The 7,491-nt window shown below is 44.2% G+C and overlaps 1 non-coding gene across 1 annotated transcript; it reads left to right on the top strand.

Annotated features, from left to right (window-relative positions):
- The first annotated feature begins 3,717 nt into the window (after nucleotides 1-3,717).
- Nucleotides 3,718-3,791, top strand: trnai-aau (transfer RNA isoleucine (anticodon AAU)). Its single transcript has one exon. It is a non-coding gene; the product is annotated as a tRNA-Ile (tRNA).
- The last annotated feature ends 3,700 nt before the right edge of the window (nucleotides 3,792-7,491 follow it).

The raw sequence follows: 7,491 nt of genomic DNA, 5'->3' as shown, positions 1-7,491 counted from the left end.
GATAATGAGAGTGCATGGAGAGATCTAAGGGAGATTAGGAGCCGTGAATGACGCAGGTTGTAGCCAGTGCTATGTGACAAAATATGTGGGGGGTGGGTGAACCTGAGACAAAATGGAAAACAGGGGAGAAGGGTAGCAAAGCAGGAAGTGGAAAGGAAAAAGATATTGATGGTGTGGGGAGCGAGAGAAAGAGAGACAATCAAGAAATAAGAGTTACAGAACAATGAAAAAATCACAAATAAAAAAGATAAATAAAATAATTGAAATAACATTACCTGAAGTTTTTTGAATTCAACAACTTGAGACAATTTTCTTCATTGAATTTATTTATCTTTTTTATCATTTCAGCTGCACTATCATAGAGCTCATTAGATATGGACAGCACTGAAAGCACAGTCTTCGGCCGAACTCGTCCATTCCAAACAGATATCTTCAATTGATCCAACCGCGATTGCATGCACTTGACCCATGTCTCTCCAAACCCTTCCTATTCAAATACACGTTAAGATTCCTTAAAAGTATTGGAATTATACCATCCATCACCTGCTTGTCTGGCAACTTATTCCACAAACACACCACCCTCTGCGCGCAGCCATTGCCCATCACTGCCTTTCCAATTCTCGCCCTCCCACACCTGGTTTATACCCTCTAGTTCTGCACTGCCACACTTGAGCGAAAGAAACTTATCTATTTACCCGATACATGCCCCTCATGATTGAAAAGCCTCCATAAGATCCGCTCCCAGCCTCTAACGCGCCAGGCAAAATAGTGAGTGAGTGTTCAGCCTGGAAACGTTTGCAACTGTTCCATTTTCAAATGTAGGATGTAGCATGCTGTCTGAAGCAATCATCTTAGCATCTGATCTGTCACTGACGAACGCTGCAGGAAGGCGTGATAACTTGCTAAATATGCTGTCAAACGAAGATTGCATGAGCAACGTAAGTGATTGAGGAAAACGTGCAATTGGCTTCTGAGCTGTTGCTGACACCAAAGCAACTGCGTCGTTCGGGAGCAGAAAAAATCCCACTGTTCGATTACAATTCAAATGCATTTGGCATAAGGTTCGTAGCAGTTTATAAGCAGCACATAACCCTGACTCCAGAAGTCTGTGAGTATCCAGTAGAACAGTGAGCGATCGTTGAAGGTACGTTTCTCCAGACGATATTTGTCAACATGACAAGCTGCAGCTGAGCTGGTGGCATTGCGATTGAAATTGCATGCGTCCGGACATTGTGCTTAATTTTGAATATCAGAGCAAATGGTTAAGTCGAGTAGGCGCGTTCGGAAAACTAAATGCTTTTTTTTCGTTGAAAAGCTTTGCAACGAAAGGATGTATTTCAGACGATCGTGCGATCGACATGAAGCAGAAAATGAACAGCCGCCGCGGTTGTGAGCACCGGGAATATAGGCATTTGCTTTCGCGACTTGACTGCGTTGGTCGGTTAGCTCAGCTGGTTAGAGCGTGGTGCTAATAACGCCAAGGTCGTGGGTTCAATCCCCGCGCTGATCATGTGAGGCGCTTCCGTCGTTAGCAGGTCTGTGTCAGTGTTCGCCGTGGCATTTACTTTCACCGTCTGCAAGAATTTGTCACATGGTCGGTTGAGATGTGTATTCATTCGAAAAGCGACCATCGCTGTCATGGAACATCAACCCGCTGGTCCCATGCCGGATCTCAGCTGCGTTGCTATTTTTCCAAACAACGTGCTCCACCAAACCACGAAACAGGAAGCCTCACCTGCGCAATAAAACATTTGACAGGGACAGACGCACGACTTGATCGCCGTACCCATGATGACTGCTGGATGTTGTCTGCAGCAAATCAATCAGTCTCAATTGTTTTCACAAACAAATGCAAAGCATGAAATATATGCAGTATTAAGCAGACCTGGCACAGTCTCGGAGCAGAACCAGAGTTCAGGCTTCAATTCAAATCAAAGATTCGTTCATGTTATTTTCCTTGATCTCTGTTAATACTTGTCACGCGACTTCCAGAGGGAATTCATTCGCTTGCACACCTCTCATGCATCGAAGCTGGAGTTATCATGACACCAGCAATATCATAGAGCCATTAATAAAATGAAATTACTGCGGGTGCTGGAATCGGAAACCTAAAGAGAGAATGCTGGAAAGTCTCAGCAGTTCTGGCACCATCTGCAAGGAGAGAAAAGAGCTGACGTTTCGATTCTAACTGATCATTTGTTTAAGATAAAAAAGGGGGAGAATTAGGGAGCTGTTTACACCAGGCTGAGAGATGGTGAGTCAGAGCTCCAGATGCAAAGGTGATAATGAGAGTGCATGGAGAGATCTAAGGGAGATTAGGAGCCGTGAATGACGCAGGTTGTAGCCAGTGCTATGTGAGAAAATATGTGGGGGGTGGGTGAACCTGAGACAAAATGGAAAACAGGGGAGAAGGGTAGCAAAGCGGGAAGTGGAAAGGAAAAAGATATTGATGGTGTGGGGAGCGAGAGAAAGAGAGACAATCAAGAAATAAGAGTTACAGAACAATGAAAAAATCACAAATAAAAAAGATAAATAAAATAATTGAAATAACATTACCTGAAGTTTTTTGAATTCAACAACTTGAGACAATTTTCTTCATTGAATTTATTTATCTTTTTTATCATTTCAGCTGCACTATCATAGAGCTCATTAGATATGGACAGCACTGAAAGCACAGTCTTCGGCCGAACTCGTCCATTCCAAACAGATATCTTCAATTGATCCAACCGCGATTGCATGCACTTGACCCATGTCTCTCCAAACCCTTCCTATTCAAATACACGTTAAGATTCCTTAAAAGTATTGGAATTATACCATCCATCACCTGCTTGTCTGGCAACTTATTCCACAAACACACCACCCTCTGCGCGCAGCCAATGCCCATCACTGCCTTTCCAATTCTCGCCCTCCCACACCTGGTTTATACCCTCTAGTTCTGCACTGCCACACTTGAGCGAAAGAAACTTATCTATTTACCCGATACATGCCCCTCATGATTGAAAAGCCTCCATAAGATCCGCTCCCAGCCTCTGACGCGCCAGGCAAAATAGTGAGTGAGTGTTCAGCCTGGAAACGTTTGCAACTGTTCCATTTTCAAATGTAGGATGTAGCATGCTGTCTGAAGCAATCATCTTCGCATCTGATCTGTCACTGACGAACGCTGCAGGAAGGGGTGATAACTTGCTAAATATGCTGTCAAACGAAGATTGCATGAGCAACGTGAGTGATTGAGGAAAACGTGCAATTGGCTTCTGAGCTGTTGCTGACACCAAAGCAACTGCGTCGTTCGGGAGCAGAAAAAATCCCACTGTTCGATTACAATTCAAATGCATTTGGCATAAGGTTCGTAGCAGTTTATAAGCAGCACATAACCCTGACTCCAAAAGTCTGTGAGTATCCAGTAGAACAGTGAGCGATCGTTGAAGGTACGTTTCTCCAGACGATATTTGTCAACATGACAAGCTGCAGCTGAGCTGGTGGCATTGCGATTGAAATTGCATGCGTCCGGACATTGTGCTTAATTTTGAATATCAGAGCAAATGGTTAAGTCGAGTAGGCGCGTTCGGAAAACTAAATGCTTTTTTTTCGTTGAAAAGCTTTGCAACGAAAGGAAGTATTTCAGACGATCGTGCGATCGACATGAAGCAGAAAATGAACAGCCGCCGCGGTTGTGAGCACCGGGAATATAGGCATTTGCTTTCGCGACTTGACTGCGTTGGTCGGTTAGCTCAGCTGGTTAGAGCGTGGTGCTAATAACGCCAAGGTCGCGGGTTCAATCCCCGCACTGCCCATGTGAGGCGCTTCCGTCGTTAGCAGGTCTGTGTCAGTGTTCGCCGGGGCTTTTACTTTCACCGTCTGCAAGAACTTGTCACATGGTCGGTTGAGATGTGTATTCATTCGAAAGGCGACCATCGCTGTCATGGAACATCAACCCGCTGGTCCCATGCCGGATCTCAGCTGCGTTGCTATTTTTCCAAACAACGTGCTCCACCAAACCACGAAACAGGAAGCCTCACCTGCGCAATAAAACATTTGACAGGGACAGACGCACGACTTGATCGCCGTACCCATGATGACTGCTGGATGTTGTCTGCAGCAAATCAATCAGTCTCAATTGTTTTCACAAACAAATGCAAAGCATGAAATATATGCAGTATTAAGCAGACCTGGCACAGTCTCGGAGCAGAACCAGAGTTCAGGCTTCAATTCAAATCAAAGATTCGTTCATGTTATTTTCCTTGATCTCTGTTAATACTTGTCACGCGACTTCCAGAGGGAATTCATTCGCTTGCACACCTCTCATGCATCGAAGCTGGAGTTATCATGACACCAGCAATATCATAGAGCCATTAATAAAATGAAATTACTGCGGGTGCTGGAATCGGAAACCTAAAGAGAGAATGCTGGAAAGTCTCAGCAGTTCTGGCACCATCTGCAAGGAGAGAAAAGAGCTGACGTTTCGATTCTAACTGATCATTTGTTAAAGATAAAAAAGGGGGAGAATTAGGGAGCTGTTTACACCAGGCTGAGAGATGGTGAGTCAGGGCTCCAGATGCAAAGGTGATAATGAGAGTGCATGGAGAGATCTAAGGGAGATTAGGAGCCGTGAATGACGCAGGTTGTAGCCAGTGCTATGTGACAAAATATGTGGGGGGTGGGTGAACCTGAGACAAAATGGAAAACAGGGGAGAAGGGTAGCAAAGCAGGAAGTGGAAAGGAAAAAGATATTGATGGTGTGGGGAGCGAGAGAAAGAGAGACAATCAAGAAATAAGAGTTACAGAACAATGAAAAAATCACAAATAAAAAAGATAAATAAAATAATTGAAATAACATTACCTGAAGTTTTTTGAATTCAACAACTTGAGACAATTTTCTTCATTGAATTTATTTATCTTTTTTATCATTTCAGCTGCACTATCATAGAGCTCATTAGATATGGACAGCACTGAAAGCACAGTCTTCGGCCGAACTCGTCCATTCCAAACAGATATCTTCAATTGATCCAACCGCGATTGCATGCACTTGACCCATGTCTCTCCAAACCCTTCCTATTCAAATACACGTTAAGATTCCTTAAAAGTATTGGAATTATACCATCCATCACCTGCTTGTCTGGCAACTTATTCCACAAACACACCACCCTCTGCGCGCAGCCATTGCCCATCACTGCCTTTCCAATTCTCGCCCTCCCACACCTGGTTTATACCCTCTAGTTCTGCACTGCCACACTTGAGCGAAAGAAACTTATCTATTTACCCGATACATGCCCCTCATGATTGAAAAGCCTCCATAAGATCCGCTCCCAGCCTCTAACGCGCCAGGCAAAATAGTGAGTGAGTGTTCAGCCTGGAAACGTTTGCAACTGTTCCATTTTCAAATGTAGGATGTAGCATGCTGTCTGAAGCAATCATCTTAGCATCTGATCTGTCACTGACGAACGCTGCAGGAAGGCGTGATAACTTGCTAAATATGCTGTCAAACGAAGATTGCATGAGCAACGTAAGTGATTGAGGAAAACGTGCAATTGGCTTCTGAGCTGTTGCTGACACCAAAGCAACTGCGTCGTTCGGGAGCAGAAAAAATCCCACTGTTCGATTACAATTCAAATGCATTTGGCATAAGGTTCGTAGCAGTTTATAAGCAGCACATAACCCTGACTCCAGAAGTCTGTGAGTATCCAGTAGAACAGTGAGCGATCGTTGAAGGTACGTTTCTCCAGACGATATTTGTCAACATGACAAGCTGCAGCTGAGCTGGTGGCATTGCGATTGAAATTGCATGCGTCCGGACATTGTGCTTAATTTTGAATATCAGAGCAAATGGTTAAGTCGAGTAGGCGCGTTCGGAAAACTAAATGCTTTTTTTTCGTTGAAAAGCTTTGCAACGAAAGGAAGTATTTCAGACGATCGTGCGATCGACATGAAGCAGAAAATGAACAGCCGCCGCGGTTGTGAGCACCGGGAATATAGGCATTTGCTTTCGCGACTTGACTGCGTTGGTCGGTTAGCTCAGCTGGTTAGAGCGTGGTGCTAATAACGCCAAGGTCGTGGGTTCAATCCCCGCGCTGATCATGTGAGGCGCTTCCGTCGTTAGCAGGTCTGTGTCAGTGTTCGCCGTGGCATTTACTTTCACCGTCTGCAAGAATTTGTCACATGGTCGGTTGAGATGTGTATTCATTCGAAAAGCGACCATCGCTGTCATGGAACATCAACCCGCTGGTCCCATGCCGGATCTCAGCTGCGTTGCTATTTTTCCAAACAACGTGCTCCACCAAACCACGAAACAGGAAGCCTCACCTGCGCAATAAAACATTTGACAGGGACAGACGCACGACTTGATCGCCGTACCCATGATGACTGCTGGATGTTGTCTGCAGCAAATCAATCAGTCTCAATTGTTTTCACAAACAAATGCAAAGCATGAAATATATGCAGTATTAAGCAGACCTGGCACAGTCTCGGAGCAGAACCAGAGTTCAGGCTTCAATTCAAATCAAAGATTCGTTCATGTTATTTTCCTTGATCTCTGTTAATACTTGTCACGCGACTTCCAGAGGGAATTCATTCGCTTGCACACCTCTCATGCATCGAAGCTGGAGTTATCATGACACCAGCAATATCATAGAGCCATTAATAAAATGAAATTACTGCGGGTGCTGGAATCGGAAACCTAAAGAGAGAATGCTGGAAAGTCTCAGCAGTTCTGGCACCATCTGCAAGGAGAGAAAAGAGCTGACGTTTCGATTCTAACTGATCATTTGTTAAAGATAAAAAAGGGGGAGAATTAGGGAGCTGTTTACACCAGGCTGAGAGATGGTGAGTCAGGGCTCCAGATGCAAAGGTGATAATGAGAGTGCATGGAGAGATCTAAGGGAGATTAGGAGCCGTGAATGACGCAGGTTGTAGCCAGTGCTATGTGACAAAATATGTGGGGGGTGGGTGAACCTGAGACAAAATGGAAAACAGGGGAGAAGGGTAGCAAAGCAGGAAGTGGAAAGGAAAAAGATATTGATGGTGTGGGGAGCGAGAGAAAGAGAGACAATCAAGAAATAAGAGTTACAGAACAATGAAAAAATCACAAATAAAAAAGATAAATAAAATAATTGAAATAACATTACCTGAAGTTTTTTGAATTCAACAACTTGAGACAATTTTCTTCATTGAATTTATTTATCTTTTTTATCATTTCAGCTGCACTATCATAGAGCTCATTAGATATGGACAGCACTGAAAGCACAGTCTTCGGCCGAACTCGTCCATTCCAAACAGATATCTTCAATTGATCCAACCGCGATTGCATGCACTTGACCCATGTCTCTCCAAACCCTTCCTATTCAAATACACGTTAAGATTCCTTAAAAGTATTGGAATTATACCATCCATCACCTGCTTGTCTGGCAACTTATTCCACAAACACACCACCCTCTGCGCGCAGCCATTGCCCATCACTGCCTTTCCAATTCTCGCCCTCCCACACCTGGTTTATACCCT

This window comes from Chiloscyllium plagiosum, unplaced genomic scaffold (genome assembly GCF_037043375.1).
Source record: "Chiloscyllium plagiosum isolate Xiang-an unplaced genomic scaffold, Cpla_swu_hap1 HiC_scaffold_52, whole genome shotgun sequence".
Classification (NCBI taxonomy): domain Eukaryota; kingdom Metazoa; phylum Chordata; class Chondrichthyes; order Orectolobiformes; family Hemiscylliidae; genus Chiloscyllium; species Chiloscyllium plagiosum.
The sequence above is the reverse complement of the archived record's forward strand: the minus strand, read 5'-3'. Positions and strand labels throughout refer to the sequence as shown.